At 41.6% G+C, this 27257-nt stretch overlaps 1 long non-coding RNA gene across 2 annotated transcripts in view; it reads left to right on the top strand.

Moving 5' to 3' along the window:
• Positions 1–6045: 6045 nt before the first annotated feature.
• The window catches only part of LOC115145430 (uncharacterized), a 55389-nt gene continuing 34177 nt past the window's right edge, over positions 6046–27257 (top strand). For both annotated transcript variants that reach the window (XR_010459368.1, XR_010459367.1), the window contains exons 1-3: positions 6046–6135; positions 9223–9245; positions 19620–19730. This is a non-coding gene — a long non-coding RNA (uncharacterized LOC115145430). The remainder of the gene's footprint in view (positions 6136–9222; positions 9246–19619; positions 19731–27257) is intronic.

Genomic DNA, 27257 nt, shown 5'->3' with positions numbered 1-27257 from the left:
AGGCAGTAGCTGGTCTGCCATAACATAATAGAGGCAGTAGATGTAGCTGGTCTGCCATAACATAATAGAGGCAGTAGACCTAGCTGGTCTGCCATAACATAATAGAGGCAATAGATGTAGCTGGTCTGCCATAACATAATAGAGGCAGTAGATCTAGCTGGTCTGCCATAACATCATAGAGGCAGTAGATCTAGCTGGTCTGCCATAACATAATAGAGACAGTAGATGTAGCTGGTCTGCCATAACATAATAGAGACAGTAGATGTAGCTGGTCTGCCATAACATAATAGAGACAGTAGATCTAGCTGGTCTGCCATAACATAATAGAGGCAGTAGATCTAGCTGGTCTGCCATAACATAATAGAGGCAGTAGATCTAGCTGGTATGCCATAACATAATAGAGGCAGTAGATGTAGCTGGTCTGCCATAACATAATAGAGGCAGTAGCTGGTCTGCCATAACATAATAGAGACAGTAGATCTAGCTGGTCTGCCATAACATAATAGAGGCAGTAGATCTAGCTGGTCTGCCATAACATAATAGAGGCAGTAGATCTAGCTGGTATGCCATAACATAATAGAGGCAGTAGATGTAGCTGGTCTGCCATAACATAATAGAGGCAGTAGCTGGTCTGCCATAACATAATAGAGGCAGTAGATGTAGCTGGTCTGCCATAACATAATAGAGGCAGTAGACCTAGCTGGTCTGCCATAACATAATAGAGGCAGTAGATCTAGCTGGTCTGCCATAACATCATAGAGGCAGTAGATCTAGCTGGTCTGCCATAACATAATAGAGACAGTAGATGTAGCTGGTCTGCCATAACATAATAGAGACAGTAGATGTAGCTGGTCTGCCATAACATAATAGAGACAGTAGATCTAGCTGGTCTGCAATAACATAATAGAGGCAGTAGAAGTAGCTGGTCTGCCATAACATAATAGAGGCAGGAGATCTAGCTGGTCTGCCATAACATAATAGAGGCAGTAGATGTAGCTGGTCTGCCATAACATAATAGAGGCAGTAGATCTAGCTGGTCTGTCATAACATAATAGAGGCAGTAGCTGGTCTGCCATAACATAATAGAGGCAGTAGATGTAGCTGGTCTGCCATAACATAATAGAGGCAGTCGCTGGTCTGCCATAACATAATAGAGGCAGTAGATGTAGCTGGTCTGCCATAACATAATAGAGGAAGTAGATCTAGCTGGTCTGCCATAACATAATAGAGGCAGTAGATCTAGCTGGTCTGCCATAACATAATAGAGGCAGTAGATGTAGCTGGTCTGCCATAACATAATAGAGGCAGTAGATCTAGCTGGTCTGCCATAACATAATAGAGGCAGTAGATGTAGCTGGTCTGCCATAACATAATAGAGGCAGTAGATGTAGCTGGTCTGCCATAACATAATAGAGGCAGTAGCTGGTCTGCAATAACATAATAGAGGCAGTAGATGTAGCTGGTCTGCCATAACATAATAGAGGCAGTAGATCTAGCTGGTCTGCCATAACATAATAGAGGCAGTAGATCTAGCTGGTCTGCCATAACATAATAGAGGCAGTAGATGTAGCTGGTCTGCCATAACATAATAGAGGCAGTAGATCTAGCTGGTCTGCCATAACATAATAGAGGCAGTAGATGTAGCTGGTCTGCCATAACATAATAGAGGCAGTAGATCTAGCTGGTCTGCCACAACATAATAGGGGCAGTAGATGTAGCTGGTCTGCCATAACATAATAGAGGCAGTAGATCTAGCTGGTCTGTCATAACATAATAGAGGCAGTAGATGTAGCTGGTCTGCCATAACATAATAGAGGCAGTAGATCTAGCTGGTCTGCCATAACATAATAGAGACAGTAGATCTAGCTGGTCTGCCATAACATAATAGAGACAGTAGCTCTAGCTGGTATGTCATAAGATAATAGAGAATAGATCTAGCTGGTATGTCATACAATAGTAGAGACATTAGATCTAGCTGGTCTGCCATAACATAATAGAGGCAGTAGATGTAGCCAATTCCACATTTTCCAGTATTGAAAATAATTTGAATTTCTGTGTACTTCCTGAATACAGTTTGTTGTTGTACAGTATATTTACCGTAAACATACAGTTCAGTTGTAGAAATACATGAATAGTTGTTTCCACTCTTTTCACTGCAACTCAGTAGCCAATAACTTACTTTAAAATTACAGGATTTAAAAAATCTGTTTTTGCCATAAGTGCATCTAAACAAGTATCCTGTAAGTTTAAATGCAATTGCAAGTGAGGCGTGCAAAGTTAATTTGCAGGATGGGCAAAAAAGTTCCCAAGTGCATTGCTATTCACAGTAAATATATAGCGAAACACTATTACTGTAGAAACATACTGTACATGTTGTTTTTAACTCTGCCAAATGAAAAGCAATGGCTAACAGTGTAGTTTTATATTGTCACGTTTTGAACCACATGATTTTACATGTGGAAAATCACGATTTCATACTATGTGAAAATAAAGGTGTTTTTGAACACTTCAAATAAATGTAAATTCATGTGAAAACGTGTTTTTGGAAGACTTCTTGTGACATTTCTGTATTTTTGGACCACTACACATGTGACATTACACATGTAAATTCATGTGAAAACGTGTTTTTGGAAGACTTCTTGTGACATTTCTGTCTTTTTGGACCACTACACATGTGACATTACACATGTAAATTCATGTGAAAATGTGTTTTTGGAAGACTTCTTGTGACATTTCTGTATTTTTGGACCACTACACATGTGACATTACACATGTAAATTCATGTGAAAACGTGTTTTTGGAAGACTTCTTGTGACATTTCTGTCTTTTTGGACCACTACACCTGTGACATTACACATGTAAATTCATGTGAAAACGTGTTTTTGGAAGACTTCTTGTGACATTTCTGTCTTTTTGGACCACTACACATGTGACATTACACATGTAAATTCATGTGAAAACGTGTTTTTGGAAGACTTCTTGTGACATTTCTGTCTTTTTGGACCACTACACATGTGACATTACACATGTAAATTCATGTGAAAACGTGTTTTTGGAACACTTCACATGTAAAAAATGGTGTTCTTGAAACTTCACATAGAATGGGTTTACGCTGTTCACCTGGAGTATGGCCCATCCTGGGATTCGAACTCCCAACCTCTGGATTTGCGGAACACTGACATTTTTTGCTGAACCATAAAGTCTGTAACATTCTCATATACATTTGTATGTGAGGCTGGGCTGACATTTGTTCACTTAGCAGAAGAGTGACATCTTTATTGAGTTATTCTGACTATTCCTTCATCATTGATTTAATTGAATTATTTCAGCAATTTTAGGCTTTTCTGTATAGTTGTCTAATGCTGGTATGTTATATTATCTTATTTAATATTACCCCGGAATCATTATTATAAATATAGTATTTTTGGCGAAATCAGCTATTAACACAGACGTGGTGGAATGCGGTGACACAAAAGGTTGTCGGTTAAAATCCCAGGTAAGGAAACGTTTGAATAATAATGACTGTATAAATAAACTCATAATATAGTCGTATATGTCAAAGTGGATTAAATATGTACATTGAAAACGCTATGCTAGAAGTGCTGTGTGTGTCATAGAGACTCATTTTTGTTTTAAGGGGATGTGAAGTGTTTCAAAAACGCCTGATTTCACATGTGAAAATCCACATCACCCGGAGTGTTCCAAAAACACATGGTTTCACACGTGCAAATGCTACACGTGAAATCATGTGATTTTGCACATGTGAAATCATATTGTTTTTCCATAAGGGGTTGCAAAATTCCATTAACTTTCGCAAAATTCCCAGGTTTTGCATGGGATTTTGGGGAAGTTGTCGAAATTGTGCAACCTTAGGGCAAACTAAGACAGAATCTTTGTCCGATTTCTACACAGGGGGCTTTCCAGGTATAAACAGCAGTCTGGCTGAGATTATGATTCGTGACCAAGTACAAGACTCTGCCTCACCCACATTATCTGAGAGTGAACAACACAATGACACCTGTTGGCGAATAATTGGCAGCAGTTATATCTATAATGTATATAATCTCAATGAAAAGCTTTATGTGAATTAATTCGGTAGTTTGTTTTAGATTTTACAGCCCATCAACAAAGGCTGTCCTACTGAACGTTAAGGTAATGTAACACCCAAATTAGCTCTCGTAAAGGCAGCAGCCTGTAGCATGTCAGTCTGAGGCTTCTTGTTCTTGTTCTGTATGTGGCAATTGCACTGTTCTGGGTCTGTGTAGCCTTGCAGAAAGAAGGGTTAAATGCGGAGGTTTTTCAACATACTCTCTCCAGTCAGCTGGAGATGTGCGCTATTTTTAGACCAGGAGAGAGAGAGAGGGGAGAGGAGAGAGAGAGAGGAGATAGAGAGAGAGGGGAGAGAGAGAGCTGCCTTTTAGTCTGATCGAAGTCATTTATTTTTCATATTTTCGCTCTTCCACAGCTCCACACACAGAAACCCCTCAAAATCAACTCTGGACCTCGAAGCCAGTTACACTGCGTTTTTTCATTGTTCCCCTCTAATTAATTATCAGGTTGAACAGAAAACCAGGAAGCTCCGGACCTCTATTTTCAAAGCAGGGCTTCTGGTAGTATTAGAATGGTCTGGTTTAGGGGGATGTTCTATCGTTCCAATGTTGCCCTCCCAACATTTACCCCCTTTCTCTCTCTATCACCCATACCCACCCATTTCGCCCCACCCTCTCCCATTGAATTAATTTGATACTATTTTAGAAAGTCTGTGTTTCTAAGGGATACCTAATGACGCAATGACGTCAATGCAGGTCAATAGCACACGGGTGAAATGGACTGGCGGGCTGAGAATAGCCGTGTGCCTGTGGCTGCGCGCGAACTCCTCTAGTTGTCTCCCAATGCCCGGGAACGAGTCTCCGCGTTAAGACTGTTCGTTTGCACACGGTATAGCCTACTCATTGTAAGAAGGACTGCCTATTGATAATATTCACTACACACAAAACGCTCGTGCTTTTAATGAATTGTTATTGTTGGAGATCCCGTTGCATCCTCGCTGTGTGAAGAGCTGGTCGTCTGACACTCTGTGAATGGAGCGGGACAAGTCCCTGTCTCGCTCTGCTTCACGGTACACGGTTCATTCACACTTTCCTACTTCCCCCATCTCCAAGTCATTCACATATGTCGCGGTGCGCATCGTAGGAACCACACCAATAATGTTCCGCCCAGAGAGAACTGAAACAACGAGCACGGCGTGACCCCCTCCGTCCGTCCTGACGCAAGAGGTGCATACTGTTCCACTTTGGCTCCTAGAGTTATTTCCCTTTCTTGGTCTCAAAAAGCATCTTATTTAAGACGAATCCCTTTTGTAGGCTACTCGAGCACAGCCAGACAAGACTTCTTAGACAGGTAAGTGCTTTCTTTTGTGCCAGCGGGAATCATGACTTCTCCAGAGGTGCCACAAGTTGTCTCTTTCAACCCTGGCAATCAGGGTAGGCAGACATGATAAAACTTTAGTTCAGCATAATCTTGAAGCATGCTATTTTATGTATCCTTAGGACCGAAACATGACAGATATTTTAGCCCATTGCCCTAATGTCCGAGGCATCTGAACACATGCATATGTACAATTGTTATTGTTATAATTTAGACAATGACAACTAACACTGTGGCTATATGAACGGTGCATATTATTTGGTTAGAGTTACTGTTAGTCCTGCAATTTGGGAGAGATCCAACAATAAACACAGGGAGTTGTAGACAGTGCGGGCTTCGCTAATGCGTAGGCGTATTCACGTGCTGGGGTTCCGTCGCTTAGCCCGGTACTCTGCTGGGATGCCTAGTAACAGCTCTCTGACAGAGAGAGAGAGAGAGAGAGAGAGAGAGAAGGAGAGGGAGGGGGATAGGGATATATATATAAATATATATATAGAGAGAGAGAGAGGGAGGGGGGTAGGGAGATATATATATATAGAGAGAGAGGCAGAGGGAGGGGGTAGGAGATATATATATATATATATATATATATGAGAGAGAGAGAGAGAGAGAGAGAGCATAGATGGCACATAGCCTATAGCTGTCCATGGCAGCTCCGCACATGGCGCGTAATAGACAAAGCTGTAACATTGATTCACGAGCTAAGAGGTAAGCACTTTTTTTGTAGGCTACACTGTTACACTTTGATAATGTGTTCATGTGAGACTTGCGTCAGCGAGAACTTCTTGTATATTCCGCTGATGTACGTCATCCGAATGACATCGACTGAGTTATTTGAACGTTTAGCCTACCTTCGTAGTTTCGTAGTTTTGGTGACCCTTTTTCCCTTGTCATAGCGTGTGACATTAGGTCTTCAAGAGCAATTATTTCGCTAGGCTGTATGCGTGTCCTAAATGCACTGTATGGGTGTTGTTATGACGACAAAATAAACAACGACGTTGCAATTGGTCACTATAGGCTATAGGTCTACTCGTTTTTATGGACTCGCATGAGATAAGTAAGCATACATTTTGCGTCTATTAACGTCTCAGCACCATGGACAGCGTCACCTTGCGGCTAATCTAACCACGGTCGGGCAATATTCTACTGCGCCCCTCGTAACTTTTCAGCACCATGGACAGCGCCACTGTGCTGCCAATCTCACCACGTTTTTTTTACGCAGTGCTTTTTATTTGCCCCCTTCTGAACTTTACATCACCATTGAGTTCTGATAACTTCAGGAAGATGGCGGATATAAAACGTGATATTGAAATATCTGGGAGGGCGTTTTCAACATTTGAAGTAAAATATACTTCTCAACATAAAAACAGGGACATTATATAGGCTAGGCAAAGGAATAAAATAGTTTATGCTATGGCAACCAGTTTGGCTTTACATCTGGGCTGGCGCATTGATCTAATATTTTTAGAGTCATTTCCGATGCACTGTACATTATTCAAAGAGTACAGTATCTAAACGGAGGCGCTAGCCTGCATCTACTTTTACCCTCCAGGTTATTTTTAGCCTACCATTGGAAACGTAGGTCGTTTTCAGGGCACGCCTTATGTAGTTATGTTCGAGTCGGGGAGACACTAGCTCGTTAAAACAAATGCTCCAGCTGATATTTTCATTCATCCGAGAGAAAGCTCCATTGAAAGCAGTGGAAGACGATGCTCCAGGGGGGATTGGAGGGAGAGAACTCGGGCTGAATGTGGCGACACCGTGCGGCGATCTTGGTGCTCTTCACTGATTGTCCCGCTCATTGATATTTGTTGCTGGTTCACTGATTGAAAGATTGCAGCTGCAGCAGAGGTGGATGAGAGAGAGAGAGAGAGAGAGAGAGAGAGAGGGGTAGAGAGAGAGAGTAGAGAGAGAGAGAGAAGAGAGAGTAGAGAGAGAGAGAGTAGAGAGAGTAGAGAGAGAGAGAGAGAGAGAGAGAAGGGTGTGGGCGGGTGGGTGGAGAGAGGGAGAGGAGGGATGGAAGAGATGAGGGAAGAAGGCAAGGGGTAACCTCAAGCGACAATACAAATGGTTCTAGAGTAGTGTTGTAGTAGGTAGCCTAGCGGTTAAAAGCGTTGGACCAGTAACCTAAAGGTCGTTGGTTAGAATCCCAGAATTGACTACATGAACTGGTCCTGTAAGCTCTGGACAAGAGCGTCAGCTAAATGACTAAAATGTAGAAGAAAAAAGAAGGAGAAAAAAAGTCGTATCCAATGCTTTTCAACAGTTTATAGGGAGCAAAACAGGAGGTGCCCCAACGTTTATGATCCTACGGTTTCTGTCAATATCTAGTTATGAATGAAACTTCTATAGCTTTCTAAAAGCCACAGCTCACTTCCACCCGCCCTTAGTGTCAGGAGCTGCCCCAACTTGCTCTCCGCTGCAGAGTGGAAGCTGCAGCAGACAGCGGAAATACAGTGTACTATTCATCATAATACAAGTCAATACGCATTATAAATAGCATCAACCACTGCGACGGACGCAACCTTTTTTTCCCTCTGAGATGACTTTTGCACACACACACACACACACACACACACACACACACCGGTATCTCGTGACTTTTCAGGTCAGGGTGAACCCGGGAAAGGAGAGTAGGGGGATGGAGATTGGGGAGGGGGTTAAGGATACGAGAGAGACTATTTAGAGCTAGGGTGTGTGCACAGGTTGTATCTGGCGTGTTGGTGCGCTTGTGCTTGCTCTGACAGTTCTGCTCTCACTGTGAGTCGATTCGAGCGTATAGAGATTGCATTGTTATTGTCACCAGCTCAGATAGAATGTTTGCCTAGCAAATACACGGATGGGAACCAAGCCTCAAGACTACAGTTCATACCAATCCAGTGGACGAGAAAAGCGCTTGAGACACAGGGGCGGGGGAGATGGAGAAAATGGTTAATTCGTACTATAGCGCTATATGAGACGCATAGGCTACATGGCCGTTTCTAGCCTCTCCACCCTTAATATTACCCAACCATTTTATTTCCAAAGCAAATTAAAAGATGGACAGACAGCAAATGTCGAGGCGGCGTCTTTAATCAGGCGCTATAGGCTGTAAAGTGGGGAGAATCTAAACGTGACGTCAATGCCTAGTAACTGACGCAGCCCCTCCACAAAAAAATAGGGCTTTTTTCTTTTTTCGTCAGCAAGCTTATTTTTTTCCGATAAAAAGCCTAAACCACCGGGATAACGTGGGGTTATCCATGTTATGTGAAGGGACCTGATATATTTCTTATGTATAGGCCTATTTTCTGAATTGCAAATCAACCAACTGCTGTGTAGTGAATTCTTCAGCGAAAGTTGCATGGAGACAGGCGCGAGAAGGCGCCAGAAGAGCTGAGCGAGAGCACGCGAAATCAAATATACATAATAACAATAATATACGACAAGTATGAATGAGAGCAATACGGAGAGGCAGCTCTTGTGCAGAGTTGGTAGATGAAAATGTATGTAGCCTTCATTACATGCGCTCCACGTAACGTTCCTGAGCGATGCCTTTGTGAGTGTTTTTTTCCCGACTTACTGCGACCTAAAAATAGCACCATGGTTTGATCGCGCGCCAGAAATAGACAGAGGGTCTCACTTGTATAAAAAGGAAGCCGATCCTGAGAAAACTTGGACGTGCCATATTAAGGCTATTTATGAAGCATGGGCTGAATATTTGTTTAGACCCAATGTGTTATTCCATGTGTCAGTAGAGCATGTTTATGAATGCATTGTAAATGTGTTTTTTCCTTCTCATTCCCTCGGTTCTGCAAGTGGTCCCTGGCCCCTGCTATATGGTAAGTGAGACTTTGAATGTGCGATGTTTTTCATTCAATGTACTTTCTCAGTTTGTCATTTTTGCTCTGTTGCTTGTCTGTTGAGTCGTGCTTCCCATCCCATTTAGCTCACAACGTAGTAACCGAAAAAGACTATAATTCTTGGTCTTATTTTTATCGGTTTTGACAACATTCAAATGAAACCATGCAGCCTTTCTCTGCAGGAAAGGGAATCACCCCACTGGTAAAATAGCAAGTTCAATCTCCTTTGTCTGTTGTTGGCGCTGTTGCGTCTCTTTTCACATCTCTTTCCTCCCGCCAAAAAAACATAAGCTTGCGAGGGAAAATCCTTCTCTGATGAGCCTAATCTGCGCTAATTTCCCCCTTTTTTTAAGAGGATGCATAAAGACAGGAATGGAGGAGGATGAGGAGAAGGCGGAGGAGAGGAAGAAAGGAGACGAGCAACGATGAAAAGTGGGAGCTGCAGCCTGAAACGTTGTACCGACTTGGGGAAACCCAGAGCTGTCCAACAGTAATGGTGCTGAAAATAACATCGAATGGCACCAGGGGGGTTCCGTACATCACCAAACCTTAGGCGCGCGTGTTCGGAAACGAAACCAATGGTATTTCAATGAATGAAAACGTTTGCTCTTTCGCGGAGCCTGATCGGAGTCCTTTCCCTCCGGATCAATAGCCTACATGAAACTCCCGATTGTCGTTAGCTTTGAATGAGTTCGCCAGTAGCAGGTAGACTGTAGCAGCAGAGCGTAACATAGGCTATATACAGGGTAGGGTAGGTTACTTTCTAAGTATAATCCGTTACAGTTACTAGTCACCTATCCAACATTGTAATCAGTAATGTAACTTTGGGATTCCCCAAACTCGGGAACGTAATCTGATTACTTTTACTTTTATTACTTTCCCTTTAACAGGCATTAGAAGAAAACAACAAGAATCCATCAAACGTATTTGGTGTGTGTTCTCTGACTTGTGGTCAGACTAGCTCAGGTGGAACAAACTTGCGTCTTTTTTGAAATGCTGAATTGAATGTCTTTGAGAAAAACAGAAAGGTGTCATGTATTTTTCCGCAAACATCCTTTCTGAATTTAAAAATAATCCATGTTTTTCAAAGTATCTGTAATCTGATTGCAATATGTTTTTGTTGGTAACGTAACTGATTACAGTTACAGTTTTTTTGTTCTTGTTGTAATTAGCTTACATGTTGCCTAACTACTGCTACATATCATAGAGTAACATAGGGGAGTCTTCTTCCCGCCAGCGTCGTTTGAACAGTTTAAACAGATAAGGTGTAGGGCTAAAACAGGGAGGCGAGAGGCGGGTAGACTTGGATTACCCTTCTGCACACGTCATGCATTGCCATCTTCAGTGTATCAAGCTACCTATAGGCTATACCGTATGATATGACCGTATACCCATCTTCTGAAGCATCCCCAAAACATTTGTTTCTTCATTCTTAAACAATGTGATCGTCACCATCCACGTTTCATTGAAAAAATTGTCTACCGTTTGCAATGCTGCTTTTCAATCCCATATGCATGACTTTATGACAAAGTGAAGACGAACCTCGTTTTTTATTTGAATTAGGGAGCGATTCTTAGAGGTCGTGATTTGAGGGCCATAGACCGTACCGCCAAATTCCTGTTTTGGTCAGACTTCTCTCCACAGTAACTTAGCGTTATACTGTAGATGTGGTAAAGAGGGGGGTCGATATTCATGGCTTGACAACAAGATATTGGGCTGCCAATTGGGCTGCCAAATGGGCAAGGAATCACCCATACAATTATGAAAGTGTCGAAGCAATCACAGCCAATTTAGCAACGATGTAGGGCCCATAGATTAAAGTAGCCTAAGCAATGTGTCGCATGTCAAAATATTGAATCGAGTTCAACCAACGCTCGTATCTGCCTGCAGTTTCGTTCACGTCACACAATAATCATGCTCACTCACTCATAGCTACAGTCCTCGCACGACTTTTGTCCGATAGCCTATATATAGCATTATTTTCGCCGCGGGAGAATAGTTTGCAGTACACGACATCTACAGTGTCATATCATGGAAAAATACATCGTCAATGACTGGCTCGTGTTGTGATAGAGTGTGTAACCATTCACCTGCTATATTACTTCCACCTTTTAAAAAACCTTCGCATTTACTCATCCTTTATCCAAAGTCAGCACCAGATATAGAGACACATCTCCTTCCTTCAATAATTACATTTCGGGCCGTGTAATTTCAGTGGAAACCACGGATTCTCGAGTCGTGACAGCTAAACTGAGTAATGTGCGCGTTGGCTGCGTCAGGAGAGGCAGTCACTGTGCAGTGCAGACGGAGGGAGAGAATCGTGACTGACTGGACAGACGGTCGCAAATGAAAATAGCACCCATTAAAAATACCCAGCAGGGACTGGGCAACGTTTTTGATACATTTTCATTGATGTCCCCCTGAATACTACCTCCTTCCTGTACCCTGCATGCTTTACTAATCGTGGCACCAACTTGATGCAGGAGAAGAGAGTTTCAGGGATAGTGGGCGGTGGGGAGGAAGAGGAGAAGGAGGGAAGGAGGGGGGGCGGGTGGGTCTTGGTTTGGGATAAAACGAGACACACATTGGGGAGGGAAGATCCATACATAGAGCGTGACCCAGCCTCCTACTCGGTACAGTAACTTTCCCTGTTCCAAGAGGAACAAGTACACAGGGGCTCTTGTGATTAAAAAACAAAAACAAATTGATGGGGTCTAAAAACATAGAGACATGGGACTGTGAGAAAATAACTTCAAGGGTAAGTAGAGTTTTGCTATTCTGTAACTTTCCCGATTTATCTAAATTTATTAAGTCCATTAAATATTGTTTAACCATTAGTGTGTGCAGAGTTTAAGAATTGGGCTAGGTGACTATTGTTATTATTGACGTATTATTATTATCATTCTGGTGTTTTGTTCCGACTCTTCTTCTTCTTCTTCTTCATCTCCTTCTGTGTTGGAGCCTTCATTGTCATTCTGGATAGCACTTGCTATAATTCTGAATTTTTAACATGTGGTACTGACAGCAAGTGTGTTTTGAGAGACCCCCGTGTCCTCACTATCAGTGGTACCATCCAGTGAACCCTCGCTGGTCATACAATAGAATCACTTCAGATGCTTGTCGTGTTGTTGTCATCGCGTGGAGGGCGCTGCAGCGCTTTCCCGCGCCTGGTTCACATGCGTTCTGTGGCGCCACATTCATATGAGCGTTTCAAAATGGTTCGTGTCTAGTCTATATGCATGCAATTGTATTAACATATGAAGGGTTGTCACTTGGATTGCAGTAAGGATTTTAATAGCTAACCTGTTGTGATTTATTTTTTCATGATTTTAAACCGGATAGAATTAATTGTGATGTGATTTGTGTATGCCAACTCGCATTAGCCGTAGGTAAGATGCAATCCATGCACGAATCGAGAATCAATCGATCAATCGATATATAAAATCCACCCAGATGTTCTTTGTATAAAAAACCTTATTCGGTCGCATTTATCAAGTCACTTTCACCAGCTAGGACACAATTTGGTTTCCCCTTTCTTTTCTTTTTTATAGGGGGGTCCCTATATGAGCGAGACACCGATTGGTCGATGACGAGTTTTCGTTTGCTCCAATAAGATCCCTCACTGCTCTCTATTTATTGCGAGCAGATTACTTCTTGCTCCCTCCTTACACAGACCGCTCGAGCGGCTACAGCGAGCTAGTTCTCCACTAGGCGACATCACAAACGAGGGGAATATATATATATATATATATATATATAGAGAGAGAGAGAGAGAGAGAGAGAGAGAGAGAAAATAAAAACAAAAAACAGTGCTCCTTCTGATACTCAGCGCCTAAACGACCAAACTGACTTCAACATTTGTGCATTTGGACCAAATTATATTCGAGAGAGGGACTGGGGGTGAGAAGGGAGAATACGGGAGAAGTGGGAGAAATGAAACTACGGAGAAGGAATGAGATTCAGGACCATGGACAGCGGTAGAATGCAGTAGCGTTGGCATTTTGATGTAGCTTCGCTTGGAACACCCCCCCCCCTTCCCGCCTCGCCTCATAGTGTGTGATTCAGTTGGAGTCACACAGTTGCCTAGGGTTGCTGATGGCTGGATGCACCCAATCCGGGACGGGAGATAAGCGAGGAAGCGACCTTTTTTGATGTCGCTTGCTTAAGACTCACGGACTCTCGACAGGATGTAGAGACAGAAGCCGATCTGATCTGTCCTTCGCGAATCTTTTTGCGGTCTGGGCTTGCTGTACATAACTATCAAGCTGGGAAGCCCTTACCCCAAAAAGCATTGGCGGAGGGCGCATTCGCCGAGTCACATCGCAAGACGTCTTGCAAGCACGCTTCGTGAATTTTTTTTCAACAAAATCTATTTTTAGTCTCTTTTTCCCCCCTCTTGCTTTTTCACATGATCATTTTTTTTGTTGCTATAATTATTGTTCATATTATGTTCATACTTATTTTTATTCGGATTATTGTTATCATTGTTATTGGGCCTACTTTATATAATTGTTACGTGTTAATTGTACTTGGTTTGTTATTTGTTTTTATCGTTAGCCTAAGGTCCCATTTCCAAACTTCGGTGTGCCTCCCAACCCGGGGATACTTAAAATATTTCTCAGCTCCAGAGTTTCTGAAAATGTTTTTGACTCAACTTGGAGTAATGTGATGTCAATCAGTTCATAGCACCACACCCCCCAGATCCACACCATCAGTACATACTATAGTCCCCTCAGCGGTACGCAGAACGCCCTGCTGAGAAATAAGGCTGCGGCATCCCGAATGATACCCTATTCATTATAGTGCACTATTAACTATGCTATTGCTGCCTCACAATAGTGACCGTGCAGCGAGAGAGAGACAGGGAGAGAGAGAGAGAGAGAGAGTGTGTGTGTGTGTGTGTGTGAGAGAGAGAGAAAGAACCGTGTTGTGTGCAGCCGTACTTTAACAGGAGTGGATAGACTGAGATGTTTATTTTATTTCACCCTGCCGATTCTTTCTCTCTTTCACACACACACACACACACACACACACACACACACACACACACACACACGTGTTTCCCCCCAATGTTTTGATATGTAGCCTATTCCCCCTCGAGCATCGCCCCCCGCTGCCCCTTTCATCAAGCCTAAAGCATGGAGCACATCCTTACATCTGTGGGCCATATAAGTTAACGTGGAATCCCAATTTGAATTGATTGATCAGTTGACAAACTCCGACACATTCCTCAAATTTACTTCCAACGGCATGGAGCGTCTTTCCCGTGCATCACACTTGTGCACATGCGCAAAACCATGAAAACAAAACTCGCAGTTTTTTACTCCTTGTCCAGTTCGATAGAGTAAAATACTGCTATAATGACACAACTAAATTTACACCCGAAAAACAAAGTTAAAAAGCATACACCGGAAGATTTATTACACTCTATTCTCCCTGAGTCTAGGGTTTCCCCGACCATTATGCCTCAGCTCAACCGTTTCAGGGGCAATTATATGAATGTGGGAATAGTATTTACTTGTTTCATTCAAAATAGTTTGCTACTAATCCGTACAGTCAAGTGTCGGCTATTTATAAGAATGATGTAATGGCATTGCAAGACATCCAGAACTCATATCAATAGGCCTACTTCTAGTCTGCGGTGAATGACACCACATATCATTGGCCTCGTCAAATGACAAAACTTGTAACAACATGCATACAAACTCAACTGAAGCTTCGAGTGTAACTTTATAATGTATAAGATGTGGGAATTATCCCGAGAGGTCAAAGGTTGTTTTCCTATTTATTATGAGAAAGAAACAACGAACGCACCAGTGGCACTCCCGTTCAGGACCATGGACAGTGTCTCATGCTCACCAATCTGACGACACTCTGTTCTTCCTCGGCCCTATTTCAGTGCCGTCACACTCTGTCAATCTGCAGCTCAAGTTAGTCACTAAATAAACATAAATGGGGCTTCATGCCACCCATGCTCGAGCCTTTATTTGGCTAGCGCTTGGCATAGGTTTGTTTTCTTATGGTGAAAAGTATTTGAGACAGTAGTGTACGCATATAAAGAGCATACAATAGTTTACACTTGACAGTGGAGATTTTGCTACTGAGATAAAAGTCAACTTCTTGCTTTGAACCAACCTTGATCAAACCAGAGTTGGTTGTCTCTTATTGGACACACAACCACTGTTTTGCACGGTGTTGTATAGTTGTTGTAATGTGTATTTAGGATAGGTAGCCTACATACTGCACAGTGTTGTAATGTGCATTTAGGATAGGTAACCTACATACTGCATGGTGTTGTATAGTTGTAATGTGCATTTAGGATAGGTAACCTACATACTGCACAGTGTTGTATAGTTGTTGTAATGTGCATTTAGGATAGGTAACCTACATACTGCACGGTGTTGTATAGTTGTTGTAATGTGCATTTAGGATAGGTAACCTACATACTGCACAGTGTTGTATAGTTGTTGTAATGTGCATTTAGGATAGGTAACCTACATACTGCACAGTGTTGTAATGTGCATTTAGGATAGGTAACCTACATACTGCACGGTGTTGTATAGGTGTTGTATAGGTGTTGTATAGGTGCATTTAGGATAGGTAACCTACATACTGCACAGTGTTGTATAGTTGTTGTAATGTGCATTTAGGATAGGTAACCTACATACTGCACGGTGTTGTATAGTTGTTGTAATGTGCATTTAGGATAGGTAACCTACATACTGCACAGTGTTGTATAGTTGTTGTAATGTGCATTTAGGATAGGTAACCTACATACTGCACAGTGTTGTAATGTGCATTTAGGATAGGTAACCTACATACTGCACGGTGTTGTATAGGTGTTGTATAGGTGTTGTATAGGTGCATTTAGGATAGGTAACCTACATACTGCACGGTGTTGTAATGTGCATTTAGGATAGGTAACCTACATACTGCACAGTGTTGTATAGTTGTTGTAATGTGCATTTAGGATAGGTAGCCTACATACTGCACGGTGTTGTAATGTGCATTTAGGATAGGTAGCCTACATACTGCACGGTGTTGTATAGGTGCATTTAGGATAGGTAACCTACATACTTCACGGTGTTGTAATGTGCATTTAGGATAGGTAACCTACATACTTCACGGTGTTGTAATGTGCATTTAGGATAGGTAACCTACATACTTCACGGTGTTGTAATGTGCATTTAGGATAGGTAACCTACATACTGCACGGTGTTGTAATGTGCATTTAGGATAGGTAGCCTACATACTGCACAGTGTTGTAATGTGCATTTAGGATAGGTAACCTACATACTGCACGGTGTTGTAATGTGCATTTAGGATAGGTAACCTACATACTGCACGGTGTTGTATAGGTGTTGTAATGTGCATTTAGGATAGGTAACCTACATACTGCACGGTGTTGTTATGTGCATTTAGGATAGGTAACCTACATACTGCACGGTGTTGTAATGTGCATTTAGGATAGGTAACCTACATACTGCACGGTGTTGTAATGTGCATTTAGGATAGGTAACCTACATACTTCACAGTGTTGTAATGTGTATTTAGGATAGGTAGCCTACATACTGCACAGTGTTGTAATGTGTATTTAGGATAGGTAACCTACATACTGCACGGTGTTGTATAGTTGTTGTAATGTGCATTTAGGATAGGTAACCTACATACTGCACGGTGTTGTAATGTGTATTTAGGATAGGTAACCTACATACTGCACGGTGTTGTAATGTGTATTTAGGATAGGTAACCTACATACTGCACGGTGTTGTATAGGTGTTGTAATGTGCATTTAGGATAGGTAACCTACATACTGCACAGTGTTGTAATGTGCATTTAGGATAGGTAGCCTACATACTGCACAGTGTTGTAATGTGCATTTAGGATAGGTAGCCTACATACTGCACAGTGTTGTATAGGTGTTGTATAGTTGTAATGTGTATTTAGGATAGGTAGCCTACATACTGCACAGTGTTGTAATGTGCATTTAGGATAGGTAGCCTACATACTGCACAGTGTTGTAATGTGCATTTAGGATAGGTAGCCTACATACTGCACAGTGTTGTATAGTTGTTGTAATGTGCATTTAGGATAGGTAACCTACATACTGCACAGTGTTGTATAGTTGTTGTAATGTGCATTTAGGATAGGTAGCCTACATACTGCACAGTGTTGTAATGTGCATTTAGGATAGGTAACCTACATACTGCACGGTGTTGTAATGTGTATTTAGGATAGGTAGCCTACATACTGCACGGTGTTGTATAGGTGTTGTAATGTGCATTTTGGATAGGTAACCTACATACTGCATGGTGTTGTATAGGTGTTGTAATGTGCATTTAGGATAGGTAGCCTACATACTGCACGGTGTTGTAATGTGTATTTAGGATAGGTAACCTACATACTGCACGGTGTTGTATAGGTGTTGTAATGTGCATTTAGGATAGGTAACCTACATACTGCATGGTGTTGTATAGGTGTTGTAATGTGCATTTAGGATAGGTAACCTACATACTGCACGGTGTTGTATAGGTGTTGTAATGTGCATTTAGCATAGGTAACCTACATACTGCACGGTGTTGTAATGTGTATTTAGGATAGGTAACCTACATACTGCACGGTGTTGTAATGTGCATTTAGGATAGGTAACCTACATACTGCACGGTGTTGTATAGGTGTTGTAATGTGCATTTAGGATAGGTAACCTACATACTGCACGGTGTTGTAATGTGCATTTAGGATAGGTAACCTACATACTGCACGGTGTTGTATAGGTGTTGTAATGTGCATTTAGGATAGGTAACCTACATACTGCACAATGTTGTATAGGTGTTGTAATGTGTATTTAGGATAGGTAGCCTACATACTGCACGGTGTTGTAATGTGCATTTAGGATAGGTAACCTACATACTGCACGGTGTTGTAATGTGTATTTAGGATAGGTAACCTACATACTGCACGGTGTTGTAATGTGTATTTAGGATAGGTAACCTACATACTGCACGGTGTTGTATAGTTGTTGTATAGGTGCATTTAGGATAGGTAACCTACATACTGCACGGTGTTGTATAGTTGTTGTAATGTGTATTTAGGATAGGTAACCTACATACTGCACGGTGTTGTAATGTGCATTTAGGATAGGTAGCCTACATACTGCACAGTGTTGTAATGTGTATTTAGGATAGGTAACCTACATACTGCACAGTGTTGTAATGTGTATTTAGGATAGGTAACCTACATACTGCACAGTGTTGTAATGTGTATTTAGGATAGGTAGCCTACATACTGCACGGTGTTGTAATGTGCATTTAGGATAGGTAACCTACATACTGCACGGTGTTGTATAGGTGTTGTAATGTGTATTTAGGATAGGTAACCTACATACTGCACAGTGTTGTAATGTGTTTTTAGGATAGGTAGCCTACATACTGCACGGTGTTGTATAGGTGTTGTATAGGTGTTGTATAGTTGTAATGTGTATTTAGGATAGGTAACCTACATACTGCACGGTGTTGTAATGTGCATTTAGGATAGGTAACCTACATACTGCACAGTGTTGTAATGTGTATTTAGGATAGGTAACCTACATACTGCACGGTGTTGTAATGTGCATTTAGGATAGGTAACCTACATACTGCACAGTGTTGTAATGTGTATTTAGGATAGGTAACCTACATACTGCACGGTGTTGTAATGTGCATTTAGGATAGGTAACCTACATACTGCACGGTGTTGTAATGTGCATTTAGGATAGGTAACCTACATACTGCACAGTGTTGTAATGTGTATTTAGGATAGGTAGCCTACATACTGCACGGTGTTGTAATGTGTATTTAGGATAGGTAGCCTACATACTGCACGGTGTTGTAATGTGTATTTAGGATAGGTAGCCTACATACTTCCTAATGACTATTTTGGTATTTGAACGCCACTGCATGCATTAAATGCCAATATCATTGGCTAAATATAAACGTCATGTTTTGTAGTTTGTGTGCGTGGAGCAATATGGATAGACAACGATGCATTGAGTAGCCAATCCCTAACTAGGCATATCTGTACTCTAATAATTGTTAAACTGTCTCGGAAAAGATTTGAGCTATATGTAGGAAACAGCCAAGGCTTTATCTGTTTTAGAATCTCTCGAAGCAGTCACTAAATTAGTGTGAATTTAAGACGTTTCACTGCATGTGCATTGTTGACGTATGGCCTTCATGCAATCTCCACATTCTTTCAAAGCCTCTGTATTTGTGAGAACGGGACTACCCTCTTCCACTCAGTTGTTTTATATTTCAATGACAATGCTCTATCAATCTAACAGAACTAATGATACGACTGTTTTTCCGTTTTCTGTAGGTGAGAGCCTGACTTGACGAAGAAGGGCTCTGGCGTTCGTTCCCTACGCCATGTTACATCCTGGCCAGAAACGTCGACTCTCTTGGGATTTCATCGTCTCCATTGAGAAAGGTAGCCAGCCTATAGGCCTATCACCCCTGGACCACTAAAATCACCACCTCTTTGTCTGTTCTCGTGTTCAGCGCAAGGTAACAGCTAACCCGAGAGTGTTAACAGAGGCTATGACAGAGGCCACTAGAACGATGACATCAGAAAACCACTTCCCTTTGAAATAGCATTTTGTCGGGGCATTATCACGTGAACAGATGTTGACCGTCAATGAATGTTAAACAATTGTAAATCATCGCAGTCCTTTGTTATAAATATAGACTATGGATACGTAATGACATTAAACATGAATAACTTTTTAGATTTAAGATACCTAAATACAACAAATACAAATGTTCTTTGTCGAGGTTTGACACCTTCCATGTGTATATTTAAGCCCGTGGTGTCATCAGTGCATGTGTGTGAAGGGTGTCTAGGCTATGTCTTATTTTACTGATCTGTGATAGCGTGTGAGAACGTCTGGTGTAACAAACGGGCCTGTCTGTCATTTTGTATTTATTTAACCTTTATTTAACCAGGTAGGCCAGTTGAGAACAAGTTCTCATTTACAACTGCGACCTGGCCAAGATAAAGTTAAGCAGTACGACAAAAACAATGTTACTAATGTGTTATAAATCATGGAAACAAAATCTATATCTCTGAGCTAGTACCAAACAACGTTCATAGACCCTATTATGTCATATTTTCTGCAATTAGTGAATAACCCGGAAATAAGCAGTGGAAGGAGGGCTAATGAGGGATCCATGAGCAGAGCCGTGACGTCACATGACAAATTATTCCCGCTGGGATTGTTTACTAAAACTAGTCAAGTTTAGGTCTGGAATGCTGTGAATTAGTGGTATAACCTGTGTCTCTCTGGACATGGCTTTTCAAGGTGTCCTTCATAATATACAGGGTAATAGTGAGATTTTTATGACTACACTGTAAAACATTTCCTGTCATTTTTACAGTCAATTACTGTAGATTTACAGGACCTTAAATGTAACACAAATCTACAGCATATTACTAGAACACCTGATTACAGTAACATGCTGTATTTCTAGAATTTACAGTGCATTTACTGGAAGCACAGTGGTTAGTACACTGTTGCAGGTGTACAGTGCCGGTAACTAGTGCCAACAACGGCAGTATTTCTGTCACATGTATTTGATGTAGGTCTTAAGCACCGTGGTTAGTAAACTGTTTGCAGGATACTTTCAATAACTAGTTTGTAATTTATATTTAACTGGCCTGAACTACAATTCATGTAGCCTATTTTGTAACAGTTGAATTTTTCACATTTAAATGTTTTGGTCATTTAGCAGATGCTCTTGTACAGAGCGACTTACAGTCAGTGCATTCAGGTTGATAAAAAACACACATTTCACAGTCACAGCAAGTAAAACGTTTCTGTGACCGCTACTGGGAATGTTGTTGTAGTTGAACATACAATGGTCTTCAAAATGACTTGTATTTGTAACTAAATACCTTTTGTATGTTTCTTTTCCTGTCTCTGGCTAGTGTAAATTACATTACTGTAAAATTTACAGCAACTTGCCACCAGCTTCCTGTAAGGTACTGTAAAATGCTGGGCAATGACATAGTACAATATGGTAAAATTAGCTTACTACACTCATTTAAAGTAAATGCTACTGAAGTCATGTTGGTATTTTACTGTAATTACATAGGACTAGTGCAAGCAGGTTGGCTGCCAGGTATTTGTATATTACAGTATATTTCAGAAGATTTGGCATTTGTATCACCTACACGTCTAGAGGCCTAAACAAAAGCATCTGAAAAGATCAAAAGGACATGGCTAAAAACTCAAAGACTTGCTGCCACTCTGATCTGTTCTGTATATACATTTAATTGTTAGGGAACCACTACCACATATCACCTAATATAACAAGTATAGCCTTTTACAAGGCATGCCTCACAATGTGTTAATGAGCCACGACAATACCATGCACCCACAAAAGGGTTTTGGCGCTCCAAAATGACAGGAGTTTACTGTATTCTATGGGGGTAGTACTGAATTACAGTAAATGACAGGCAGCACAGTAGCCAGCAAATTACTGTAGATTTACAGGAAAAGTTTTTTCAGATTCCAAAAATACAGTATGGTATTCTGTGGGGTGGTAATGAATTGCAGTAAATTACTGCCAGAGCAGTAGCCAAATACTGTACATTTACAGGACAAATATATATAAACAAAAAAAGTATGGTAATGTATTCTGTGGGGCACAGCATTCTCACTAACGGGTGCAACAAATATAGCCTTTTACAATGCCGCCCACAGCATTTTCCTACAATGCACCATAATTCACAGAATGCTGCTGTAAATATACGGCAATTTTACAGAAGTGTGGTGGAACACCATTGAGCCTGCATAATATATTGCTCCTTTTTTTACAGAAGTGTGGTGGAACACCATTGAGCTTGCATAATATATTGCTCCTTTTTTTACAGAAGTGTGGTGGAACACCATTGAGCCTGCATAATATATTGCTCCCTTTTTTACAGAAGTGTGGTGGAACACCATTGAGCCTGCATAATATATTGCTCCTTTTTTTACAGAAGTGTGGTGGAACACCATTGAGCCTGCATAATATATTGCTCCTTTTTTTACAGAAGTGTGGTGGAACACCATTGAGCCTGCATAATATATTGCTCCTTTTTTTTACAGAAGTGTGGTGGAACACCATTGAGCCTGCATAATATATTGCTCCTTTTTTTACAGAAGTGTGGTGGAACACCATTGAGCCTGCATAATATATTGCTCCTTTTTTTACAGCAATTTGTTAGTGTACAGTATTTCTCATTCTGGGTGCATTTTCTATTGCCTCTGTGAGATATGTGTAGTTTAAGGAAACAGTATGTATGGCTTTAGGAAACAGGATATAGTATGTATGGTTTTAGGAAACAGGAAACAGTATGTATGGTTTTAGGAAACAGTATGTATGGTTTTAGGAAACAGGAAACAATATGTACTGTGCCTTCAGAAAGTGTTCATACCCCTTGACTTATGCCACATTTTGTTGTGTTACAGCCTGTAAGGCTGCTCTGGATAAGAGCGTCTGGTAAATGACTAGCATGTAAACATGTAGCGCGTAAATTCAAAAGGGATTAAAAATATATATATCTCACCCATCTACACACAATACCCCATAATGACAAAGTGAAAACATGTTTTTAGAAATTGTAGCAAATGTATTGAAAAGGAAAATCTGGAAATATCTCATTTACATAAGTATTCACACCCCTGAGTCTGTACATGTTAGAAGCACCTTTGGCAGTGATTACATCTGTGAGTAGTTCTGGGTAAGACTCTAAGAGTTTTGCACACCTGGATTGTACAATATTTGCCCATTATTCTTGTCAAGTTGGTTGTTGATCATTGCTAGACAGCCATTTTCATGTCTTGCCATAGATTTTCAAGATGATTTAAGTCAAAACTGTAACTAAGACACTTAGGAACATTCAATGCCGTCTTGGTATGCAACTCCAGTGTTTATTTGCTCTTGCGTTTTAGGTTATTGTCCTGCTGAAAGGTGAATTTGTCTCCCAGTGTTTGTTGGAAAGCTGACTGAACCAGAATTTATTTTAGGATTTTGATTGTACTCTATTCCATTAGATGCAGCCACCACAGTGCTTGACAATATGAAGAGTGATACTCAGTGATGTGTTTGTGTTGGATTTGCCTCAAACATAACACTTTGTATTCAGGACATAAAGTTATTTTCTTTGCCACATTTTTTGCAGTATTACTTTATTGCAAACAGGATGCATGTTTTGGAATATTTGTATTCTGTACAGGCTTCCTTATTTTCACTCTGTCAATTAGGTTAGTATTATGGAGTAACTACAATATTGTTGATCCATCCTCAGTTTTCTCCTATCACAGCCATTAAACGAACTGTTTTAAAGTCCCCATTGACCTCTTGGCGAAATCCATGAGTGGTTTCCTTCCTCTCTGGCAATTGAGTCAGGAAGGATGCCTGTATCTTTGTAGTGTCTTTGTAGTGACTGGGTGTGTTGATATACAATCCAACATGTGAGGGATATTTTTTTTACCCATCTACCAATAGGTGCCCTTCTTTGCGGGGCATTGGAAAACCTCCCTGGTCTTTGTGGTTGAATCTGTGTTTGAAATTTACTGCTCGACTGAGGGACCTTACAGATAATTGTATGTGTGAGGTACAGAGATGAGGTCATTCAAAAATCATCTTAAACACTATTATTGCACACAGAGTGAGTACATGCAACTTATGAAATTTGTTAAGCAATTGTCTACTCCTGAATTTATTTAGGCTTGCTATAACAAATGGGTTGAATAATTATTGACTCAAGACATTTCAGTTTATAATTTTTAATTCATTTGTAAACATTTCTAAAAACATAATTCCACTTTGACATTATGGGGTCAAAGGCCAGTGACACAACATTGACATTTGATCTGTTTTAAACTGGGGCAGCAGGTAAGCCAGGTAGCCTCGTGGTTAGAGTTTTGGATCAGTAACCGAAAGGTTGTTGGATTGAATCCCTGAGCTGACAAGGTAAAAATCTGTTGTTCTGCCCCTGAACAAGGCAGTTAACCCACTGTTCCCCGGTAGGCCGTCATTGTAAATAACAATTTGTTCGTAACTGACTTGCCTAGTTAAATATATAAATAAATAAAAATGTGTGATTACGTTCTGAATGCACTGTATGGTTTTAGAAAACAGTCAGGCTGAACTGTGCCTTCTGTTTTACTACCTACTCTACATCATTACGAAAAAGTATGAATTATTTCAAGGATATTTAGAACGTTCAACCTCTGTCACTGATTCAGTGCATTCATTGTGAAAGTGAGATTATCATGGCCAACCAAAGGTGAAATATGTAATGAGCACAATATACAAACCTTTACAAAACTTCACTCACAAAAATATGCCTCCGTAGTTTTTTTTTACCTTTACCACAATAAACCAGAACATGTAGAAAAAAACACATTTCTAAAAATGTTCTTGAATCAGTTCATGTACTGTAGCATTTTCTATCTAGGACATAAAGGACCACTTTCTATATACAACTGTATAGGACTCAACATCTAGAAATTCCTGTTTATGTCCTCAAGATGCCTGATTTGTATGCCTAAAGGGGTAAGGGGACTGTCTGGCCGTCTAAACAGAGATAAGAACGGGGACTATTTTCTTGAATGGAAGAACGTCATCATTCACTTCTGTCGTGACTCATATCATCACAAAGCTTTTTTCTCTCATTTTAAATATCTTTGTTTAATTTTAAGGGAAAAGTGTTCTGCTCATATACGAACATAAGGCTGGTGGACACACACACACACACACACACACACACACACACACACACACACACACACACACACACACACACACACACACACACAATTGAAATCAGTCAATTCAGAAAGTAAACTTAAATTCCAATTAAATAATTTAGTATTTTATTTTCAATGATTTCTCAACGAACTGAAAAGGACCAGCTACTTACAGTTTTTTACAGTCACTTTGGCACTAATTTCAGAACCTTGTGGTCGTTTTTCAAAACTCTAGGCGCAAAACTCAAAACAGTCCTCACTTGTAACACAGCTGTCCAATGTTTAAAACATTGCATTGTACATTCATATCTTCAAAGAAACCTTGCACTTGCAGAATCATTGGTTCAAATAACTAATTTATCATGAAATACCATAGGAACATTCATTTAGGTCCCCCACACACAAGATACAAGTAGTTTCACTGTGTAGTTGTTAGTACAATCATTAAATATTGTAGTACTGTCACATCTGCTCCTGCCACACCCTCTAGTGCTCATCCGGTGTCTCCTTGATCTGCCACCACTCCCCTAGTGCTCACTCCCTCTCCCTCTCTCTGTGTGTGTGTGTGTGTGTGTGTGGGCGGAGACAGGTGTGCTGGAGTCAGAGCAGATTCCCACCAGCTGCAACCTGTTCCATAATGAAGACCTCTTCGAATACTCAGTCCTGCCACTTCCATACTGCCAGATCATAATCTCTGTCCAGTCAGTCCATGGTTCTAGCCGTTTGTTCCTGTTGTACCTGTTTTCCCTTGCTCGACGCTGTTTTCCGCTCCGCTACAGTTATGCCCGCTCTGACTCTGGTCCCTGTCTCCAGTCTGACTTCTCGTCAGTCCTGCTACTCTGTCCTGGATTCCCCACTCTACACTACCTTAGATTCCCCTCCGGATCTGCTTACCCTGTCCCCACACCTCTCGCTACCGCCTCAGCCTCCGCACCTGGTTTCCAGCAACCCGCCCGAGCTTCCCCTGGCCTGCACTCAATCTTCCCCCCGTGTTTCAATAAATACCTTGGTTACCTCAACCCAGTCTCCTCGTCTGAGTCTGCTCTTGGGTTCACCTGTTCTGCTCCGCGCGACAGTACGATCTGGCTAAAGACATGAACCCAGCAGACTCAGATCCTCTCCACCAAACCCTCGCCGGTCAAGACTCCCTGCTCGAGCAACATGACCAAGCCCTGAAAACCCTTCTGGAGCATATCAAGGAGTTTTCACGGAGCCTGTCTGACCTACAGGGCAGACCCTTTGCCCAGAGCTCACAACCAGCCCCTAGTTCACCTCCTCTGCTCTGTGAGCCATTCCTTCCGGCCCCCGAGCGTTGCGACGGCAACCTCTGAGCTTGCAGAGCCTTTTTGTTACAATGTTCGCTGGTATACGAGCAACATCCCTACGCTTATAACTGGCAAACGAGCCAAGATTCCTTCCTGATTGGCAGCCTCTGTGGAGCAGCGCTTTCTTGGGCCATGGCTGTGGGGGATATACTGTTGAGTCAAGTGCCGGTCCATCTTCCTCCAGACCCTTGCTAGACGGCACTCTTGTATGGCAAAGCCAGGCTTTTTCTCTACCTGCCCTCATCGACTTGGGTGCCGACAAGAGTTTCCTGGACCGAGGTGTTGTTACCCAGTTGGGTCTGGTCACTGTTCCACTCGATTCACCCATCGATGCCAACGCTCTCAATGGACAGCTCCTCGCCCATGTCAGTGAGAGAACCGTGCCGGTCATCCTGCGTCTCTCTGGGAATCACCAGGAAAGGATCAGTCTCCACATAATCGACTGCCCTAGATCTCCCCTGGTTCTTGGCCATCCTTGGTTCAATCTGCATAACCCACAGATTGACTAGCCCCCTGGAAAGGTCACCACTTGGAGTACATTTTGTCACTCTAATTGTCTACATTCTGCCCTTCCCCATGCCTTGTCTGTGCCCCAGTCCATTCCAGAACCCCCGGACCTGTCATCAGTTCCTCCAGAGTATCAGGATCTAGCACCACACCCTGGCTCTCTGCCGCCTCATCGGCCGTATGACTGCGCTATTGACCTCTAGCCTGAAGCTCCTCTCCCCTGTAGCCGGTTGTTTAACCTCTCTCGACCCGAGCAGGAGACTATGGAGGAGTGCATCCATGATTCCCTGGCTGCAGAACATTTCTGGCCTACTTTCTCTCCGGGAGGGGCGGTTTTTCTTTGTCAAAAAAAAGATGGGTCACTGAGCCATCCATAGACTTCCG

This window comes from Oncorhynchus nerka, linkage group LG17 (genome assembly GCF_034236695.1).
Source record: "Oncorhynchus nerka isolate Pitt River linkage group LG17, Oner_Uvic_2.0, whole genome shotgun sequence".
Classification (NCBI taxonomy): domain Eukaryota; kingdom Metazoa; phylum Chordata; class Actinopteri; order Salmoniformes; family Salmonidae; genus Oncorhynchus; species Oncorhynchus nerka.
Note: the sequence above shows the minus strand (reverse complement) of the source record. Positions and strands in the feature narration are given on the sequence as shown.